Source organism: Pseudophryne corroboree, chromosome 4 (assembly GCF_028390025.1).
Source record: "Pseudophryne corroboree isolate aPseCor3 chromosome 4, aPseCor3.hap2, whole genome shotgun sequence".
NCBI classification, from domain to species: domain Eukaryota; kingdom Metazoa; phylum Chordata; class Amphibia; order Anura; family Myobatrachidae; genus Pseudophryne; species Pseudophryne corroboree.
The window spans coordinates 23302246-23325166 of NC_086447.1; the positions used below are offsets into that span (position 1 = coordinate 23302246).

Genomic DNA, 22921 nt, shown 5'->3' on the forward strand with positions numbered 1-22921 from the left:
TTAATTAACAAAAAAATAAGTGCACATAGCTGAGGATGGTTTCGATCCATCGACCTCTGGGTTATGGGCCCAGCACGCTTCCGCTGAGCTACTCTGCTTCTCATGTTAGTGTTAGAGACCCTGAAGTACTCACTCATCATGTGAAAGTACCAATGTGTTTCTTCGTTGGTCAATGGAAGAAAAATCTTGCAAAACTCTCCAGATTATTGCCTTTTTAACCTTTTTCTAGGAAACTTTCTAGATGAATGCTTTTTAGCCTTTGTCAGTACATGCTTTTGCAAGCTGTCTCTGTGGCGCAACCGGTAAGCGCATTCGGCTGTTAACCTAAAGGTTGGTGGTTCAATCCCACCCAGGGATGTTATTGACCGTGTGATCAAGTTTTGGTGATCTTTAAGTAGACAAGTCAAAATTTCAAACCACCTATTATAGTGTAGGGTACCTGGCCTTCTCTGATGCAATCAGAGTCAGATTTGATTAAGTCATTTTATAAAAAACAGGAAGCAAAATTTAGCATGGGGTTGCAGAGAAAATAAATTATTCAGGCAGAGAAATCCAATTGAGTGATTAATCAGCTCTCCATTTTATGGCTTTATTTTTATGCTAACACATTTGCTCTCTGAAAAGTGTCCACAAAGCCAATCTCTGATTAACACCTTTGTAGGAATGGTTTTTCACCTATTACTGATTAAAACTTGCTTCATTGGAAAGGCAGCAAGATGCATCCTCATTACAATGTCCACTGAAATAATACAGGTTGACACCAGGAAACATAAACCTCACTGCATCCTTGCTGCTTTCTCAAGTGGGAATCTGTTTAATGTGAAAACCAGGTGATATCTAATCAGCACACAGGTAAGAAGTTAAGAAAATCTTTCTTTAAGGGTGAAGATGTTTCTCACAAAATCGTTGCCCCAATGCATCATTGAAATTCAAGCTGGAAAGATGATTTTGAAATATCAATTGTACATTTTGCATTGCTCTTCTGATGACAATGTAGCTTGTTTTTGTCAATTACCATTTCAGTAATAGGGTAAAGAAAATTAAGTGGATTTCTGAAAGAAAACAATGCTGTCAATATACTATTAAAACAAATTAAAATGTTAAAAGTTATTGTACTTTAAGTAAAAATAAAAGAGTCAAAATATCAATCCCAGTTTTGGAAGAATTTAATTAACAAAAAAATAAGTGCACATAGCAGAGGATGGTTTCGATCCATCAACCTCTGGGTTATGGGCCCAGCACGCTTCCGCTGCGCCATTCTGCTGCTCATGTTAGTGTCAGAGATCCTGAAGTACTCACTCATCATGTGAAAGTACCAATGTGTTTCTTCGTTGGTCAATGGAAGAAAAATCTTGCAAAACTCTCCAGATTATTGCCTTTTTAACCTTTTTCTAGGAAACTTTCTAGATGAATGCTTTTTAGCCTTTGTCAGTACATGCTTTTGCAAGCTGTCTCTGTGGCGCAATCGGTTAGCGCATTCGGCTGTTAACCGAAAGGTTGGTGGTTCAATCCCACCCAGGGACGTAAATGACCGTGTGATCAAATTTTGGTGATCTTTAAGTAGACAAGTCAAAATTTCAAACCACCTCTTATAGTGTAGGGTACCTGGCCTTCTCTGATGCAGTCAGATTTGATTAAGTCATTTTATAAAAAACAGGAAGCAAAATTTAGCATCGGGTTGCAGAGAAAAAAAATTATGCAGGCAGAGAAATCCAATTGAGTGATTAATCAGCTCTCCATTTTATGGCTTTATTTTTATGCTAACACATTTGCTCTCTGAAAAGTGTCCACAAAGCCAAGTCTCTGATTAACACCTTTGTAGGAATGGTTTTTCACCTATTACTGATTAAAACTTGCTTCATTGGAAAGGCAGCAAGATGCATCCTCATTACAATGTCCACTGAAATAATACAGGTTGACACCAGGAAACATAAACCTCACTGCATCCTTGCTGCTTTCTCAAGTGGGAATCTGTTTAATGTGAAAACCAGGTGATATCTAATCAGCACACAGGTAAGAAGTTAAGAAAATCTTTCTTTAAGGGTGAAGATGTTTCTCACAAAATCGTTGCCACAATGCATCATTGAAATTCAAGCTGGAAAGATGATTTTGAAATATCAATTGTACATTTTGCATTGCTCTTCTGATGACAATGTAGCTTGTTTTTGTCAATTACCATTTCAGTAATAGGGTAAAGAAAATTAAGTGGATTTCTGAAAGAAAACAATGCTGTCAATGTACTATTAAAACAAATTAAAATGTTAAAAGTTATTGTACTTTAAGTAAAAATAAAAGAGTCAAAATATCAATCCCAGTTTTGGAAGAATTTAATTAACAAAAAAATAAGTGCACATAGCAGAGGATGGCTTCGATCCATCGACCTCTGGGTTATGGGCCCAGCACGCTTCCGCTGCGCCACTCTGCTGCTCATGTTAGTGTCAGAGATCCTGAAGTACTCACTCATCATGTGAAAGTACCAATGTGTTTCTTCGTTGGTCAATGGAAGAAAAATCTTGCAAAACTCTCCAGATTATTGCCTTTTTAAACTTTTTCTAGGAAACTTTCTAGATGAATGCTTTTTAGCCTTTGTCAGTACATGCTTTTACAAGCTGTCTCTGTGGCGCAATCGGTAAGCGCATTCGGCTCTTAACCTAAAGGTTGGTGGTTCTATCCCACCCAGGGACGTAATTGACCGTGTGATCAAATTTTGGTGATCTTTAAGTAGACAAGTCAAAATTTCAAACCACCTCTTATCGTGTAGGGTACCTGGCCTTCTCTGATGCAATCAGAGTCAGATTTGATTAAGTCATTTTATAAAAAACAGGAAGCACAATTTAGCATGGGGTTGCAGAGAAAAAAAATTATGCAGGCAGAGAAATCCAATTGAGTGATTAATCAGCTATCCATTTTATGGCTTTATTTTTATGCTAACACATTTGCTCTCTGAAAAGTGTCCACAAAGCCAAGTCTCTGATTAACACCTTTGTAGGAATGGTTTTTCACCTATTACTGATTAAAACTTGCTTCATTGGAAAGGCAGCAAGATGCATCCTCATTACAATGTCCACTGAAATAATACAGGTTGACACCAGGAAACATAAACCTCACTGCATCCTTGCTGCTTTCTCAAGTGGGAATCTGTTTAATGTGAAAACCAGGTGATATCTAATCAGCACACAGGTAAGAAGTTAAGAAAATCTTTCTTTAAGGGTGAAGATGTTTCTCACAAAATCGTTGCCCCAATGCATCATTGAAATTCAAGCTGGAAAGATGATTTTGAAATATCAATTGTACATTTTGCATTGCTCTTCTCGTGACAATGTAGCTTGTTTTTGTCAATTACCATTTCAGTAATAGGGTAAAGAAAATTAAGTGGATTTCTGAAAGAAAACAATGCTGTCAATATACTATTAAAACAAATTAAAATGTTAAAAGTTATTGTACTTTAAGTAAAAATAAAAGAGTCAAAATATCAATCCCAGTTTTGGAAGAATTTAATTAACAAAAAATTAAGTGCACATAGCAGAGAATGGTTTCGATCCATCGACCTCTGGGTTATGGGCCCAGCACGCTTCCGCTGCGCCTCTCTGCTGCTCATGTTAGTGTCAGAGATCCTTAAGTACTCACTCATCATGTGAAAGTACCAATGTGTTTCTTCGTTGGTCAATGGAAGAAAAATCTTGCGAAACTCTCCAGATTATTGCCTTTTTAACCTTTTTCTAGGAAACTTTCTAGATGAATGCTATTTAGCCTTTGTCAGTACATGCTTTTGCAAGCTGTCTCTGTGGCGCAATCGGTAAGCGCATTCGGCTGTTAACCTAAAGGTTGGTGGTTCAATCCCACCGAGGGATGTTATTGACCGTGTGATCAAATTTTGGTGATCTTTAAGTAGACAAGTCAACATTTCAAACCACCTCTTATAGTGTAGGGTACCTGGCCTTCTCTGATGCAATCAGAGTCAGATTTGATTAAGTAATTTTATAAAAAACAGGAAGCACAATTTAGCATGGGGTTGCAGAGAAAAAAAATTATGCAGGCAGAGAAATCCAATTGAGTGATTAATCAGCTCTCCATTTTATGGCTTTATTTTTATGCTAACACATTTGCTCTCTGAAAAGTGTCCACAAAGCCAAGTCTCTGATTAACACCTTTGTAGGAATGGTTTTTCACCTATTACTGATTAAAACTTGCTTCATTGGAAAGGCAGCAAGATGCATCCTCATTACAATGTCCACTGAAATAATACAGGTTGACACCAGGAAACATAAACCTCACTGCATCCTTGCTGCTTTCTCAAGTGGGAATCTGTTTAATGTGAAAACCAGGTGATATCTAATCAGCACACAGGTAAGAAGTTAAGAAAATCTTTCTTTAAGGGTGAAGATGTTTCTCACAAAATCGTTGCCCCAATGCATCATTGAAATTCAAGCTGGAAAGATGATTTTGAAATATCAATTGTACATTTTGCATTGCTCTTCTCGTGACAATGTAGCTTGTTTTTGTCAATTACCATTTCAGTAATAGGGTAAAGAAAATTAAGTGGATTTCTGAAAGAAAACAATGCTGTCAATATACTATTAAAACAAATTAAAATGTTAAAAGTTATTGTACTTTAAGTAAAAATAAAAGAGTCAAAATATCAATCCCAGTTTTGGAAGAATTTAATTAACAAAAAATTAAGTGCACATAGCAGAGAATGGTTTCGATCCATCGACCTCTGGGTTATGGGCCCAGCACGCTTCCGCTGCGCCACTCTGCTGCTCATGTTACTGTCAGAGATCCTGATGTACTCACTCATCTTGTGAAAGTACCAATGTGTTTCTTCGTTGGTCAATGGAAGGAAAATCTTGCAAAACTCTCCAGATTATTGCCTTTTTAACCTTTTTCTAGGAAACTTTCTAGATGAATGCTTTTTAGCCTTTGTCAGTACATGCTTTTGCAAGCTGTCTCTGTGGCGCAATCGGTAAGCGCATTCGGCTGTTAACCTAAAGGTTGGTAGTTCAATCCCACGCAGGGATGTTATTGACCGTGTGATCAAATTTTAGTGATCTTTAAGTAGACAAGTCAAAATTTCAAACCACCTCTTATAGTGTAGGGTACCTGGCCTTCTCTGATGCAATCAGAGTCAGATTTGATTAAGTCATTTTATAAAAAACAGGAAGTGCAATTTAGCATGGGGTTGCAGAGAATAAAAATTATGCAGGCAGAGAAATCCAATTGAGTGATTTATCAGCTCTCCATTTTATGGCTTTATTTTTATGCTAACACATTTGCTCTCTGAAAAGTGTCCACAAAGCCAAGTCTCTGATTAACACCTTTGTAGGAATGGTTTTTCACCTATTACTGATTAAAACTTGCTTCATTGGAAAGGCAGCAAGATGCATCCTCATTACAATGTCCACTGATATAATATAGGTTGACACCAGGAAACATAAACCTCACTGCATCTTTGCTGCTTTCTCAAGTGGGAATCTGTTTAATGTGAAAACCAGGTGATATCTAATCAGCACACAGGTAAGAAGTTAAGAAAATCTTTATTTAAGGGTGAAGATGTTTCTCACAAAATCATTGCCCCAATGCATCATTGAAATTCAAGCTGGAAAGATGATTTTGAAATATCAATTGTACATTTTGCATTGCTCTTCTGGTGACAATGTAGCTTGTTTTTGTCAATTACCATTTCAGTAATAGGGTAAAGAAAATTAAGTGGATTTCTGAAAGAAAACAATGCTGTCAATATACTATTAAAACAAATTAAAATGTTAAAAGTTATTGTACTTTAAGTAAAAATAAAAGAGTCCAAATATCAATCCCAGTTTTGGAAGAATTTAATTAACAAAAAAATAAGTGCAAATAGAAGAGGATAGTTTCGATCCATCGACCTCTGGGTTATGGGCCCAGCACGCTTCCGCTGCGCCACTCTGCTGCTCATGTAAGTGCAACAGATCCTGAAGTACTCACTCATCATGTGAAAGTACCAATGTGTTTCTTCATTGGTCAATGGAAGAAAAATCTTGCAAAACTCTCCAGATTATTGCCTTTTTAAACTTTTTCTAGGAAACTTTCTATATGAATGCTTTTTAGCCTTTGTCAGTACATGCTTTTGCAAGCTGTCTCTGTGGCGCAATCGGTAAGCGCATTCGGCTGTTAACCTAAAGGTTGGTGGTTCAATCCCACCCAGGGATGTTATTGACCGTGTGATCAAATTTTGGTGATCTTTAAGTAGACAAGTCAAAATTTCAAACCACCTCTTATAGTGTAGGGTACCTGGCCTTCTCTGATGCAATCAGATTTGATTAAGTCATTTTATAAAAAACAGGAAGCACAATTTAGCATGGGGTTGCAGAGAAAAAAAATTATGCAGGCAGAGAAATCCAATTGAGTGATTAATCAGCTCTCCATTTTATGGCTTTATTTTTATGCTAACACATTTGCTCTTTGAAAAGTGTCCACAAAGCCAAGTCTCTGATTAACACCTTTGTAGGAATGGTTTTTCACCTATTACTAATTAAAACTTGCTTCATTGGAAAGGCAGCAAGATGCATCCTCATTACAATGTCCACTGAAATAATACAGGTTGACACCAGGAAACATAAATCTCACTGCATCCTTGCTGCTTTCTCAAGTGGGAATCTGTTTAATGTGAAAACCAGGTGATATCTAATCAGCACACAGGTAAGAAGTTAAGAAAATCTTTCTTTAAGGGTGAAGATGTTTCTCACAAAATCGTTGCCCCAATGCATCATTGAAATTCAAGCTGGAAAGATGATTTTGAAATATCAATTGTACATTTTGCATTGCTCTTCTCGTGACAATGTAGCTTGTTTTTGTCAATTACCATTTCAGTAATAGGGTAAAGAAAATTAAGTGGATTTCTGAAAGAAAACAATGCTGTCAATATACTATTAAAACAAATTAAAATGTTAAAAGTTATTGTACTTTAAGTAAAAATAAAAGAGTCAAAATATCAATCCCAGTTTTGGAAGAATTTAATTAACAAAAAAATAAGTGCACATAGCAGAGGATGGTTTCTATCAATCGACCTCTGGGTTATGGGCCCAGCACGCTTCCGCTGCACCACTCTGCTGCTCATGTTAGTGTCAGAGATCCTGAAGTACTCACTCATCATGTGAAAGTACCAATGTGTTTCTTCGTTGGTCAATGGAAGAAAAATCTTGCAAAACTCTCCAGATTATTGCCTTTTTAACCTTTTTCTAGGAAACTTTCTAGATGAATGCTTTTTAGCCTTTGTCAGTACATGCTTTTGCAAGCTGTCTCTGTGGCGCAATCGGTAAGCGCATTCGGCTGTTAACCTAAAGGTTGGTGGTTCAATCCCACCCAGGGATGTTATTGACCATGTGATCAAATTTTGGTGATCTTTAAGTAGACAAGTCAAAATTTCAAACCACCTCTTATAGTGTAGGGTACCTGGCCTTCTCTGATGCAATCAGAGTCAGATTTGATTAAGTCATTTTATAAAAAACAGGAAGCACAATTTAGCATGGGGTTGCAGAGAAAAAAAATTATGCAGGCAGAGAAATCCAATTGAGTGATTTATCAGCTCTCCATTTTATGGCTTTATTTTTATGCTAACACATTTGCTCTCTGAAAAGTGTCCACAAAGCCAAGTCTCTGATTAACACCTTTGTAGGAATGGTTTTTCACCTATTACTGATTAAAACTTGCTTCATTGGAAAGGCAGCAAGATGCATCCTCATTACAATGTCCACTGAAATAATACAGGTTGACACCAGGAAAAATAAAACTCACCGCATCCTTGCTGCTTTCTCAAGTGGGAATCTGTTTAATGTGAAAACCAGGTGATATCTAATCAGCACACAGGTAAGAAGTTAAGAAAATCTTTATTTAAGGGTGAAGATGTTTCTCACAAAATCATTGCCCCAATGCATCATTGAAATTCAAGCTGGAAAGATGATTTTGAAATATCAATTGTACATTTTGCATTGCTCTTCTGGTGACAATGTAGCTTGTTTTTGTCAATTACCATTTCAGTAATAGGGTAAAGAAAATTAAGTTGATTACTGAAAGAAAACAATGCTGTCAATATACTATTAAAACAAATTAAAATGTTAAAAGTTATTGTACTTTAAGTAAAAATAAAAGAGTCAAAATATCAATCCCAGTTTTGGAAGAATTTAATTAATAAAAAATTAAGTGCACATAGCAGAGGATGGTTTCGATCCATCAACCTCTGGGTTATGGGCCCAGCACGCTTTCGCTGCACCACTCTGCTGCTCATATTAGTGTCTGAGATCCTGAAGTACTCACTCATCATGTGAAAGTACCAATGTGTTTCTTCGTTGGTCAATGGAAGAAAAATCTTGCAAAACTCTCCAGATTATTGCCTTTTTAACCTTTTTCTAGGAAACTTTCTAGATGAATGCTTTTTAGCCTTTGTCAGTACATGCTTTTGCAAGCTGTCTCTGTGGCGCACTCGGTAAGCGCATTCGGCTGTTAACCTAAAGGTTGGTTGTTCAATCCCACCCAGGGATGTTATTGACCGTGTGATCAAATTTTGGTGATCTTTAAGTAGACAAGTCAAAATTTCAAACCACCTCTTATAGTGTAGGGTACCTGGCCTTCTCTGATGCAATCAGAGTCAGATTTGATTAAGTCATTTTATAAAAAACAGGAAGCGCAATTTAGCATGGGGTTGCAGAGAAAAAAAATTATGCAGGCAGAGAAATCCAATTGAGTGATTTATCAGCTCTCCATTTTATGGCTTTATTTTTATGCTAACACATTTGCTCTCTGAAAAGTGTCCACAAAGCCAAGTCTCTGATTAACACCTTTGTAGGAATGGTTTTTCACCTATTACTGATTAAAACTTGCTTCATTGGAAAGGCAGCAAGATGCATCCTCATTACAATGTCCACTGATATAATACAGGTTGACACCAGGAAACATAAACCTCACTGCATCTTTGCTGCTTTCTCAAGTGGGAATCTGTTTAATGTGAAAACCAGGTGATATCTAATCAGCACACAGGTAAGAAGTTAAGAAAATCTTTATTTAAGGGTGAAGATGTTTCTCACAAAATCATTGCCCCAATGCATCATTGAAATTCAAGCTGGAAAGATGATTTTGAAATATCAATTGTACATTTTGCATTGCTCTTCTGGTGACAATGTAGCTTGTTTTTGTCAATTACCATTTCAGTAATAGGGTAAAGAAAATTAAGTGGATTTCTGAAAGAAAACAATGCTGTCAATATACTATTAAAACAAATTAAAATGTTAAAAGTTATTGTACTTTAAGTAAAAATAAAAGAGTCCAAATATCAATCCCAGTTTTGGAAGAATTTAATTAACAAAAAAATAAGTGCAAATAGCAGAGGATAGTTTCGATCCATCGACCTCTGGGTTATGGGCCCAGCACGCTTCCGCTGCACCACTCTGCTGCTCATGTAAGTGCAAGAGATCCTGAAGTACTCACTCATCATGTGAAAGTACCAATGTGTTTCTTCATTGGTCAATGGAAGAAAAATCTTGCAAAACTCTCCAGATTATTGCCTTTTTAACCTTTTTCTAGGAAACTTTCTAGATGAATGCTTTTTAGCCTTTGTCAGTACATGCTTTTGCAAGCTGTCTCTGTGGTGCAATCTGTTAGCGCGTTCGGCTGTTAACTGAAAGGTTGGTGGTTCAATCCCACCCAGGGACGTAATTGACCGTGTGATCAAATTTTGGTGATCTTTAAGTAGACAAGTCAAAATTTCAAACCGCCTCTTATAGTGTAGGGTATCTGGCCTTCTCTGATGCAATCAGAGTCAGATTTGATTAAGTCATTTTATAAAAAACAGGAAGCACAATTTAGCATGGGGTTGCAGAGAAAAAACATTATGCAGGCAGAGAAATCCAATTGAGTGATTAATCAGCTCTCCATTTTATGGCTTTATTTTTATGCTAACACATTTGCTCTCTGAAAAGTGTCCACAAAGCCAAGTCTCTGATTAACACCTTTGTAGGAATGGTTTTTCACCTATTACTGATTAAAACTTGCTTCATTGGAAAGGCAGCAAGATGCATCCTCATTACAATGTCCACTGAAATAATACAGGTTGACACCAGGAAACATAAACCTCACTGCATCCTTGCTGCTTTCTCAAGTGGGAATCTGTTTAATGTGAAAACCAGGTGATATCTAATCAGCACACAGGTAAGAAGTTAAGAAAATCTTTCTTTAAGGGTGAAGATGTTTCTCACAAAATCGTTGCCCCAATGCATCATTGAAATTCAAGCTGGAAAGATGATTTTGAAATATCAATTGTACATTTTGCATTGCTCTTCTGGTGACAATGTAGCTTGTTTTTGTCAATTACCATTTCAGTAATAGGGTAAAGGAAATTAAGTTGATTTCTGAAAGAAAACAATGCTGTCAATATACTATTAAAACAAATTAAAATGTTAAAAGTTATTGTACTTTAAGTAAAAATAAAAGAGTCAAAATATCAATCCCAGTTTTGGAAGAATTTAATTAATAAAAAATTAAGTGCACATAGCAGAGGATGGTTTCGATCCATCAACCTCTGGGTTATGGGCCCAGCACGCTTTCGCTGCACCACTCTGCTGCTCATATTAGTGTCTGAGATCCTGAAGTACTCACTCATCATGTGAAAGTACCAATGTGTTTCTTCGTTGGTCAATGGAAGAAAAATCTTGCAAAACTCTCCAGATTATTGCCTTTTTAACCTTTTTCTAGGAAACTTTCTAGATGAATGCTTTTTAGCCTTTGTCAGTACATGCTTTTGCAAGCTGTCTCTGTGGCGCACTCGGTAAGCGCATTCGGCTGTTAACCTAAAGGTTGGTTGTTCAATCCCACCCAGGGATGTTATTGACCGTGTGATCAAATTTTGGTGATCTTTAAGTAGACAAGTCAAAATTTCAAACCACCTCTTATAGTGTAGGGTACCTGGCCTTCTCTGATGCAATCAGAGTCAGATTTGATTAAGTCATTTTATAAAAAACAGGAAGCGCAATTTAGCATGGGGTTGCAGAGAAAAAAAATTATGCAGGCAGAGAAATCCAATTGAGTGATTTATCAGCTCTCCATTTTATGGCTTTATTTTTATGCTAACACATTTGCTCTCTGAAAAGTGTCCACAAAGCCAAGTCTCTGATTAACACCTTTGTAGGAATGGTTTTTCACCTATTACTGATTAAAACTTGCTTCATTGGAAAGGCAGCAAGATGCATCCTCATTACAATGTCCACTGATATAATACAGGTTGACACCAGGAAACATAAACCTCACTGCATCTTTGCTGCTTTCTCAAGTGGGAATCTGTTTAATGTGAAAACCAGGTGATATCTAATCAGCACACAGGTAAGAAGTTAAGAAAATCTTTATTTAAGGGTGAAGATGTTTCTCACAAAATCATTGCCCCAATGCATCATTGAAATTCAAGCTGGAAAGATGATTTTGAAATATCAATTGTACATTTTGCATTGCTCTTCTGGTGACAATGTAGCTTGTTTTTGTCAATTACCATTTCAGTAATAGGGTAAAGAAAATTAAGTGGATTTCTGAAAGAAAACAATGCTGTCAATATACTATTAAAACAAATTAAAATGTTAAAAGTTATTGTACTTTAAGTAAAAATAAAAGAGTCCAAATATCAATCCCAGTTTTGGAAGAATTTAATTAACAAAAAAATAAGTGCAAATAGCAGAGGATAGTTTCGATCCATCGACCTCTGGGTTATGGGCCCAGCACGCTTCCGCTGCACCACTCTACTGCTCATGTAAGTGCAAGAGATCCTGAAGTACTCACTCATCATGTGAAAGTACCAATGTGTTTCTTCATTGGTCAATGGAAGAAAAATCTTGCAAAACTCTCCAGATTATTGCCTTTTTAACCTTTTTCTAGGAAACTTTCTAGATGAATGCTTTTTAGCCTTTGTCAGTACATGCTTTTGCAAGCTGTCTCTGTGGTGCAATCTGTTAGCGCGTTCGGCTGTTAACTGAAAGGTTGGTGGTTCAATCCCACCCAGGGACGTAATTGACCGTGTGATCAAATTTTGGAGATCTTTAAGTAGACAAGTCAAAATTTCAAACCGCCTCTTATAGTGTAGGGTATCTGGCCTTCTCTGATGCAATCAGAGTCAGATTTGATTAAGTCATTTTATAAAAAACAGGAAGCACAATTTAGCATGGGGTTGCAGAGAAAAAACATTATGCAGGCAGAGAAATCCAATTGAGTGATTAATCAGCTCTCCATTTTATGGCTTTATTTTTATGCTAACACATTTGCTCTCTGAAAAGTGTCCACAAAGCCAAGTCTCTGATTAACACCTTTGTAGGAATGGTTTTTCACCTATTACTGATTAAAACTTGCTTCATTGGAAAGGCAGCAAGATGCATCCTCATTACAATGTCCACTGAAATAATACAGGTTGACACCAGGAAACATAAACCTCACTGCATCCTTGCTGCTTTCTCAAGTGGGAATCTGTTTAATGTGAAAACCAGGTGATATCTAATCAGCACACAGGTAAGAAGTTAAGAAAATCTTTCTTTAAGGGTGAAGATGTTTCTCACAAAATCGTTGCCCCAATGCATCATTGAAATTCAAGCTGGAAAGATGATTTTGAAATATCAATTGTACATTTTGCATTGCTCTTCTGGTGACAATGTAGCTTGTTTTTGTCAATTACCATTTCAGTAATAGGGTAAAGAAAATTAAGTGGATTTCTGAAAGAAAACAATGCTGTCAATATACTATTAAAACAAATTAAAATGTTAAAAGTTATTGTACTTTAAGTAAAAATAAAAGAGTCCAAATATCAATCCCAGTTTTGGAAGAATTTAATTAACAAAAAAATAAGTGCAAATAGCAGAGGATAGTTTCGATCCATCGACCTCTGGGTTATGGGCCCAGCACGCTTCCGCTGCACCACTCTGCTGCTCATGTAAGTGCAAGAGATCCTGAAGTACTCACTCATCATGTGAAAGTACCAATGTGTTTCTTCATTGGTCAATGGAAGAAAAATCTTGCAAAACTCTCCAGATTATTGCCTTTTTAACCTTTTTCTAGGAAACTTTCTAGATGAATGCTTTTTAGCCTTTGTCAGTACATGCTTTTGCAAGCTGTCTCTGTGGCGCAACCGGTTAGCGCATTCGGCTGTTAACCGAAAGGTTGGTGGTTCAATCCCACCCAGGGATGTTATTGACCGTGTAATCAAATTTTGGTGATCTTTAAGTAGACAAGTCAAAATTTCAAACCACCTCTTATAGTGTAGGGTACCTGGCCTTCTCTGATGCAATCAGAGTCAGATTTGATTAAGTCATTTTATAAAAAACAGGAAGCGCAATTTAGCATGGGGTTGCAGAGAAAAAAAATTATGCAGGCAGAGAAATCCAATTGAGTGATTTATCAGCTCTCCATTTTATGGCTTTATTTTTATGCTAACACATTTGCTCTCTGAAAAGTGTCCACAAAGCCAAGTCTCTGATTAACACCTTTGTAGGAATGGTTTTTCACCTATTACTGATTAAAACTTGCTTCATTGGAAAGGCAGCAAGATGCATCCTCATTACAATGTCCACTGATATAATACAGGTTGACACCAGGAAACATAAACCTCACTGCATCTTTGCTGCTTTCTCAAGTGGGAATCTGTTTAATGTGAAAACCAGGTGATATCTAATCAGCACACAGGTAAGAAGTTAAGAAAATCTTTATTTAAGGGTGAAGATGTTTCTCACAAAATCATTGCCCCAATGCATCATTGAAATTCAAGCTGGAAAGATGATTTTGAAATATCAATTGTACATTTTGCATTGCTCTTCTGGTGACAATGTAGCTTGTTTTTGTCAATTACCATTTCAGTAATAGGGTAAAGAAAATTAAGTGGATTTCTGAAAGAAAACAATGCTGTCAATATACTATTAAAACAAATTAAAATGTTAAAAGTTATTGTACTTTAAGTAAAAATAAAAGAGTCCAAATATCAATCCCAGTTTTGGAAGAATTTAATTAACAAAAAAATAAGTGCAAATAGCAGAGGATAGTTTCGATCCATCGACCTCTGGGTTATGGGCCCAGCACGCTTCCGCTGCACCACTCTACTGCTCATGTAAGTGCAAGAGATCCTGAAGTACTCACTCATCATGTGAAAGTACCAATGTGTTTCTTCATTGGTCAATGGAAGAAAAATCTTGCAAAACTCTCCAGATTATTGCCTTTTTAACCTTTTTCTAGGAAACTTTCTAGATGAATGCTTTTTAGCCTTTGTCAGTACATGCTTTTGCAAGCTGTCTCTGTGGTGCAATCTGTTAGCGCGTTCGGCTGTTAACTGAAAGGTTGGTGGTTCAATCCCACCCAGGGACGTAATTGACCGTGTGATCAAATTTTGGAGATCTTTAAGTAGACAAGTCAAAATTTCAAACCGCCTCTTATAGTGTAGGGTATCTGGCCTTCTCTGATGCAATCAGAGTCAGATTTGATTAAGTCATTTTATAAAAAACAGGAAGCACAATTTAGCATGGGGTTGCAGAGAAAAAACATTATGCAGGCAGAGAAATCCAATTGAGTGATTAATCAGCTCTCCATTTTATGGCTTTATTTTTATGCTAACACATTTGCTCTCTGAAAAGTGTCCACAAAGCCAAGTCTCTGATTAACACCTTTGTAGGAATGGTTTTTCACCTATTACTGATTAAAACTTGCTTCATTGGAAAGGCAGCAAGATGCATCCTCATTACAATGTCCACTGAAATAATACAGGTTGACACCAGGAAACATAAACCTCACTGCATCCTTGCTGCTTTCTCAAGTGGGAATCTGTTTAATGTGAAAACCAGGTGATATCTAATCAGCACACAGGTAAGAAGTTAAGAAAATCTTTCTTTAAGGGTGAAGATGTTTCTCACAAAATCGTTGCCCCAATGCATCATTGAAATTCAAGCTGGAAAGATGATTTTGAAATATCAATTGTACATTTTGCATTGCTCTTCTGGTGACAATGTAGCTTGTTTTTGTCAATTACCATTTCAGTAATAGGGTAAAGAAAATTAAGTGGATTTCTGAAAGAAAACAATGCTGTCAATATACTATTAAAACAAATTAAAATGTTAAAAGTTATTGTACTTTAAGTAAAAATAAAAGAGTCCAAATATCAATCCCAGTTTTGGAAGAATTTAATTAACAAAAAAATAAGTGCAAATAGCAGAGGATAGTTTCGATCCATCGACCTCTGGGTTATGGGCCCAGCACGCTTCCGCTGCACCACTCTGCTGCTCATGTAAGTGCAAGAGATCCTGAAGTACTCACTCATCATGTGAAAGTACCAATGTGTTTCTTCATTGGTCAATGGAAGAAAAATCTTGCAAAACTCTCCAGATTATTGCCTTTTTAACCTTTTTCTAGGAAACTTTCTAGATGAATGCTTTTTAGCCTTTGTCAGTACATGCTTTTGCAAGCTGTCTCTGTGGTGCAATCTGTTAGCGCGTTCGGCTGTTAACTGAAAGGTTGGTGGTTCAATCCCACCCAGGGACGTAATTGACCGTGTGATCAAATTTTGGTGATCTTTAAGTAGACAAGTCAAAATTTCAAACCACCTCTTATCGTGTAGGGTACCTGGCCTTCTCTGATGCAATCAGAGTCAGATTTGATTAAGTCATTTTATAAAAAACAGGAAGCACAATTTAGCATGGGGTTGCAGAGAAAAAAAATTATGCAGGCAGAGAAATCCAATTGAGTAATTAATCAGCCCTCCATTTTATGGCTTTATTTTTATGCTAACACATTTGCTCTCTGAAAAGTGTCCACAAAGCCATGTCTCTGATTAACACCTTTGTAGGAATGGTTTTTCACCTATTACTGATTAAAACTTGCTTCACTGGAAAGGCAGCAAGATGCATCCTCATTACAATGTCCACTGATATAATATGGGTTGACACCAGGAAACATAAACCTCACTGCATCTTTGCTGCTTTCTCAAGTGGGAATCTCTTTAATGTGAAAACCAGGTGATATCTAATCAGCACACAGGTAAGAAGTTAAGAAAATCTTTATTTAAGGGTGAAGATGTTTCTCACAAAATCATTGCCCCAATGCATCATTGAAATTCAAGCTGGAAAGATGATTTTGAAATATCAATTGTACATTTTGCATTGCTCTTCTGGTGACAATGTAGCTTGTTTTTGTCAATTACCATTTCAGTAATAGGGTAAAGAAAATTAAGTGGATTTCTGAAAGAAAACAATGCTGTCAATATACTATTAAAACAAATTAAAATGTTAAAAGTTATTGTACTTTAAGTAAAAATAAAAGAGTCCAAATATCAATCCCAGTTTTGGAAGAATTTAATTAACAAAAAAATAAGTGCAAATAGCAGAGGATAGTTTCAATCCATCGACCTCTGGGTTATGGGCACAGCACGCTTCCGCTGCGCCACTCTGCTGCTCATGTAAGTGCAACAGATCCTGGAGTACTCACTCATCATGTGAAAGTACCAATGTGTTTCTTCATTGGTCAATGGAAGAAAAATCTTGCAAAACTCTCCAGATTATTGCCTTTTTAACCTTTTTCTAGGAAACTTTCTATATGAATGCTTTTTAGCCTTTGTCAGTACATGCTTTTGCAAGCTGTCTCTGTGGTGCAATCTGTTAGCGCGTTCGGCTGTTAACTGAAAGGTTGGTGGTTCAATCCCACCCAGGGACGTAATTGACCGTGTGATCAAATTTTGGTGATCTTTAAGTAGACAAGTCAAAATTTCAAACCACCTCTTATCGTGTAGGGTACCTGGCCTTCTCTGATGCAATCAGAGTCAGATTTGATTAAGTCATTTTATAAAAAACAGGAAGCACAATTTAGCATGGGGTTGCAGAGAAAAAAAATTATGCAGGCAGAGAAATCCAATTGAGTAATTAATCAGCCCTCCATTTTATGGCTTTATTTTTATGCTAACACATTTGCTCTCTGAAAAGTGTCCACAAAGCCATGTCTCTGATTAACACCTTTGTAGGAATGGTTTTTCACCTATTACTGATTAAAACTTGCTTCACTGGAAAGGCAGCAAGATGCATCCTCATTACAATGTCCACTGATATAATATGGGTTGACACCAGGAAACATAAACCTCACTGCATCTTTGCTGCTTTCTCAAGTGGGAATCTCTTTAATGTGAAAACCAGGTGATATCTAATCAGCACACAGGTAAGAAGTTAAGAAAATCTTTATTTAAGGGTGAAGATGTTTCTCACAAAATCATTGCCCCAATGCATCATTGAAATTCAAGCTGGAAAGATGATTTTGAAATATCAATTGTACATTTTGCATTGCTCTTCTGGTGACAATGTAGCTTGTTTTTGTCAATTACCATTTCAGTAATAGGGTAAAGAAAATTAAGTGGATTTCTGAAAGAAAACAATGCTGTCAATATACTATTAAAACAAATTAAAATGTTAAAAGTTATTGTACTTTAAGTAAAAATAAAAGAGTCCAAATATCAATCCCAGTTTTGGAAGAATTTAATTAACAAAAAAATAAGTGCAAATAGCAGAGGATAGTTTCAATCCATCGACCTCTGGGTTATGGGCACAGCACGCTTCCGCTGCGCCACTCTGCTGCTCATGTAAGTGCAACAGATCCTGGAGTACTCACTCATCATGTGAAAGTACCAATGTGTTTCTTCATTGGTCAATGGAAGAAAAATCTTGCAAAACTCTCCAGATTATTGCCTTTTTAACCTTTTTCTAGGAAACTTTCTATATGAATGCTTTTTAGCCTTTGTCAGTACATGCTTTTGCAAGCTGTCTCTGTGGCGCAATCGGTAAGCGCATTCGGCTGTTAACCTAAAGGTTGGTGGTTCAATCCCACCCAGGGATGTTATTGACCGTGTGATCAAATTTTGGTGATCTTTAAGTAGACAAGTCAAAATTTCAAACCACCTCTTATAGTGTAGGGTACCTGGCCTTCTCTGATGCAATCAGATTTGATTAAGTCATTTTATAAAAAACAGGAAGCACAATTTAGCATGGGGTTGCAGAGAAAAAAAATTATGCAGGCAGAGAAATCCAATTGAGTGATTAATCAGCTCTCCATTTTATGGCTTTATTTTTATGCTAACACATTTGCTCTTTGAAAAGTGTCCACAAAGCCAAGTCTCTGATTAACACCTTTGTAGGAATGGTTTTTCACCTATTACTAATTAAAACTTGCTTCATTGGAAAGGCAGCAAGATGCATCCTCATTACAATGTCCACTGAAATAATACAGGTTGACACCAGGAAACATAAATCTCACTGCATCCTTGCTGCTTTCTCAAGTGGGAATCTGTTTAATGTGAAAACCAGGTGATATCTAATCAGCACACAGGTAAGAAGTTAAGAAAATCTTTCTTTAAGGGTGAAGATGTTTCTCACAAAATCGTTGCCCCAATGCATCATTGAAATTCAAGCTGGAAAGATGATTTTGAAATATCAATTGTACATTTTGCATTGCTCTTCTCGCGACAATGTAGCTTGTTTTTGTCAATTACCATTTCAGTAATAGGGTAAAGAAAATTAAGTGGATTTCTGAAAGAAAACAATGCTGTCAATATACTATTAAAACAAATTAAAATGTTAAAAGTTATTGTACTTTAAGTAAAAATAAAAGAGTCAAAATATCAATCCCAGTTTTGGAAGAATTTAATTAACAAAAAAATAAGTGCACATAGCAGAGGATGGTTTCTATCAATCGACCTCTGGGTTATGGGCCCAGCACGCTTCCGCTGCACCACTCTGCTGCTCATGTTAGTGTCAGAGATCCTGAAGTACTCACTCATCATGTGAAAGTACCAATGTGTTTCTTCGTTGGTCAATGGAAGAAAAATCTTGCAAAACTCTCCAGATTATTGCCTTTTTAACCTTTTTCTAGGAAACTTTCTAGATGAATGCTTTTTAGCCTTTGTCAGTACATGCTTTTGCAAGCTGTCTCTGTGGCGCAATCGGTAAGCGCATTCGTCTGTTAACCTAAAGGTTGGTGGTTCAATCCCACCCAGGGATGTTATTGACCATGTGATCAAATTTTGGTGATCTTTAAGTAGACAAGTCAAAATTTCAAACCACCTCTTATAGTGTAGGGTACCTGGCCTTCTCTGATGCAATCAGAGTCAGATTTGATTAAGTCATTTTATAAAAAACAGGAAGCACAATTTAGCATGGGGTTGCAGAGAAAAAAAATTATGCAGGCAGAGAAATCCAATTGAGTGATTTATCAGCTCTCCATTTTATGGCTTTATTTTTATGCTAACACATTTGCTCTCTGAAAAGTGTCCACAAAGCCAAGTCTCTGATTAACACCTTTGTAGGAATGGTTTTTCACCTATTACTGATTAAAACTTGCTTCATTGGAAAGGCAGCAAGATGCATCCTCATTACAATGTCCACTGAAATAATACAGGTTGACACCAGGAAAAATAAAACTCACTGCATCCTTGCTGCTTTCTCAAGTGGGAATCTGTTTAATGTGAAAACCAGGTGATATCTAATCAGCACACAGGTAAGAAGTTAAGAAAATCTTTATTTAAGGGTGAAGATGTTTCTCACAAAATCATTGCCCCAATGCATCATTGAAATTCAAGCTGGAAAGATGATTTTGAAATATCAATTGTACATTTTGCATTGCTCTTCTGGTGACAATGTAGCTTGTTTTTGTCAATTACCATTTCAGTAATAGGGTAAAAAAAATTAAGTTGATTTCTGAAAGAAAACAATGCTGTCAATATACTATTAAAACAAATTAAAATGTTAAAAGTTATTGTACTTTAAGTAAAAATAAAAGAGTCAAAATATCAATCCCAGTTTTGGAAGAATTTAATTAATAAAAAATTAAGTGCACATAGCAGAGGATGGTTTCGATCCATCAACCTCTCGGTTATGGGCCCAGCATGCTTTCGCTGCACCACTCTGCTGCTCATATTAGTGTCTGAGATCCTGAAGTACTCACTCATCATGTGAAAGTACCAATGTGTTTCTTCGTTGGTCAATGGAAGAAAAATCTTGCAAAACTCTCCAGATTATTGCCTTTTTAACCTTTTTTTAGGAAACTTTCTAGATGAATGCTTTTTAGCCTTTGTCAGTACATGCTTTTGCAAGCTGTCTCTGTGGCGCACTCGGTAAGCGCATTCGGCTGTTAACCTAAAGGTTGGTTGTTCAATCCCACCCAGGGATGTTATTGACCGTGTGATCAAATTTTGGTGATCTTTAAGTAGACAAGTCAAAATTTCAAACCACCTCTTATAGTGTAGGGTACCTGGCCTTCTCTGATGCAATCAGAGTCAGATTTGATTAAGTCATTTTATAAAAAACAGGAAGCGCAATTTAGCATGGGGTTGCAGAGAAAAAAAATTATGCAGGCAGAGAAATCCAATTGAGTGATTTATCAGCTCTCCATTTTATGGCTTTATTTTTATGCTAACACATTTGCTCTCTGAAAAGTGTCCACAAAGCCAAGTCTCTGATTAACACCTTTGTAGGAATGGTTTTTCACCTATTACTGATTAAAACTTGCTTCATTGGAAAGGCAGCAAGATGCATCCTCATTACAATGTCCACTGATATAATACAGGTTGACACCAGGAAACATAAACCTCACTGCATCTTTGCTGCTTTCTCAAGTGGGAATCTGTTTAATGTGAAAACCAGGTGATATCTAATCAGCACACAGGTAAGAAGTTAAGAAAATCTTTATTTAAGGGTGAAGATGTTTCTCACAAAATCATTGCCCCAATGCATCATTGAAATTCAAGCTGGAAAGATGATTTTGAAATATCAATTGTACATTTTGCATTGCTCTTCTGGTGACAATGTAGCTTGTTTTTGTCAATTACCATTTCAGTAATAGGGTAAAGAAAATTAAGTGGATTTCTGAAAGAAAACAATGCTGTCAATATACTATTAAAACAAATTAAAATGTTAAAAGTTATTGTACTTTAAGTAAAAATAAAAGAGTCCAAATATCAATCCCAGTTTTGGAAGAATTTAATTAACAAAAAAATAAGTGCAAATAGCAGAGGATAGTTTCGATCCATCGACCTCTGGGTTATGGGCCCAGCACGCTTCCGCTGCACCACTCTGCTGCTCATGTAAGTGCAAGAGATCCTGAAGTACTCACTCATCATGTGAAAGTACCAATGTGTTTCTTCATTGGTCAATGGAAGAAAAATCTTGCAAAACTCTCCAGATTATTGCCTTTTTAACCTTTTTCTAGGAAACTTTCTAGATGAATGCTTTTTAGCCTTTGTCAGTACATGATTTTGCAAGCTGTCTCTGTGGTGCAATCTGTTAGCGCGTTCGGCTGTTAACTGAAAGGTTGGTGGTTCAATCCCACCCAGGGACGTAATTGACCGTGTGATCAAATTTTGGTGATCTTTAAGTAGACAAGTCAAAATTTCAAACCGCCTCTTATAGTGTAGGGTATCTGGCCTTCTCTGATGCAGTCAGAGTCAGATTTGATTAAGTCATTTTATAAAAAACAGGAAGCACAATTTAGCATGGGGTTGCAGAGAAAAAACATTATGCAGGCAGAGAAATCCAATTGAGTGATTAATCAGCTCTCCATTTTATGGCTTTATTTTTATGCTAACACATTTGCTCTCTGAAAAGTGTCCACAAAGCCAAGTCTCTGATTAACACCTTTGTAGGAATGGTTTTTCACCTATTACTGATTAAAACTTGCTTCATTGGAAAGGCAGCAAGATGCATCCTCATTACAATGTCCACTGAAATAATACAGGTTGACACCAGGAAACATAAACCTCACTGCATCCTTGCTGCTTTCTCAAGTGGGAATCTGTTTAATGTGAAAACCAGGTGATATCTAATCAGCACACAGGTAAGAAGTTAAGAAAATCTTTCTTTAAGGGTGAAGATGTTTCTCACAAAATCGTTGCCCCAATGCATCATTGAAATTCAAGCTGGAAAGATGATTTTGAAATATCAATTGTACATTTTGCATTGCTCTTCTGGTGACAATGTAGCTTGTTTTTGTCAATTACCATTTCAGTAATAGGGTAAAGAAAATTAAGTGGATTTCTGAAAGAAAACAATGCTGTCAATATACTATTAAAACAAATTAAAATGTTAAAAGTTATTGTACTTTAAGTAAAAATAAAAGAGTCAAAATATCAATCCCAGTTTTGGAAGAATTTAATTAACAAAAAAATAAGTGCACATAGCAGAGGATGGCTTCGATCCATCGACCTCTGGGTTATGGGCCCAGCACGCTTCCGCTGCGCCACTCTGCTGCTCATGTTAGTGTCAGAGATCCTGAAGTACTCACTCATCATGTGAAAGTACCAATGTGTTTCTTCGTTGGTCAATGGAAGAAAAATCTTGCAAAACTCTCCAGATTATTGCCTTTTTAACCTTTTTTTAGGAAACTTTCTAGATGAATGCTTTTTAGCCTTTGTCAGTACATGCTTTTGCAAGCTGTCTCTGTGGCGCACTCGGTAAGCGCATTCGGCTGTTAACCTAAAGGTTGGTTGTTCAATCCCACCCAGGGATGTTATTGACCGTGTGATCAAATTTTGGTGATCTTTAAGTAGACAAGTCAAAATTTCAAACCACCTCTTATAGTGTAGGGTACCTGGCCTTCTCTGATGCAATCAGAGTCAGATTTGATTAAGTCATTTTATAAAAAACAGGAAGCGCAATTTAGCATGGGGTTGCAGAGAAAAAAAATTATGCAGGCAGAGAAATCCAATTGAGTGATTTATCAGCTCTCCATTTTATGGCTTTATTTTTATGCTAACACATTTGCTCTCTGAAAAGTGTCCACAAAGCCAAGTCTCTGATTAACACCTTTGTAGGAATGGTTTTTCACCTATTACTGATTAAAACTTGCTTCATTGGAAAGGCAGCAAGATGCATCCTCATTACAATGTCCACTGATATAATACAGGTTGACACCAGGA

At 36.6% G+C, this 22921-nt stretch overlaps 4 non-coding genes across 4 annotated transcripts; 2 read left to right on the forward strand and 2 right to left on the reverse strand.

Moving 5' to 3' along the window:
• The first annotated feature begins 1450 nt into the window (after positions 1–1450).
• TRNAN-GUU (transfer RNA asparagine (anticodon GUU)) lies at positions 1451–1524 on the forward strand. Its single transcript has one exon. It is a non-coding gene; the product is annotated as a tRNA-Asn (tRNA).
• Positions 1525–2353: 829 nt separating this feature from the next.
• Positions 2354–2425, reverse strand: TRNAM-CAU (transfer RNA methionine (anticodon CAU)). The gene has a single exon. It is a non-coding gene; the product is annotated as a tRNA-Met (tRNA).
• Positions 2426–13108: 10683 nt separating this feature from the next.
• TRNAN-GUU (transfer RNA asparagine (anticodon GUU)) lies at positions 13109–13182 on the forward strand. The gene has a single exon. It is a non-coding gene; the product is annotated as a tRNA-Asn (tRNA).
• An 8998-nt stretch (positions 13183–22180) lies between these two features.
• TRNAM-CAU (transfer RNA methionine (anticodon CAU)) lies at positions 22181–22252 on the reverse strand. Its single transcript has one exon. It is a non-coding gene; the product is annotated as a tRNA-Met (tRNA).
• Between the last annotated feature and the right edge of the window lie 669 nt (positions 22253–22921).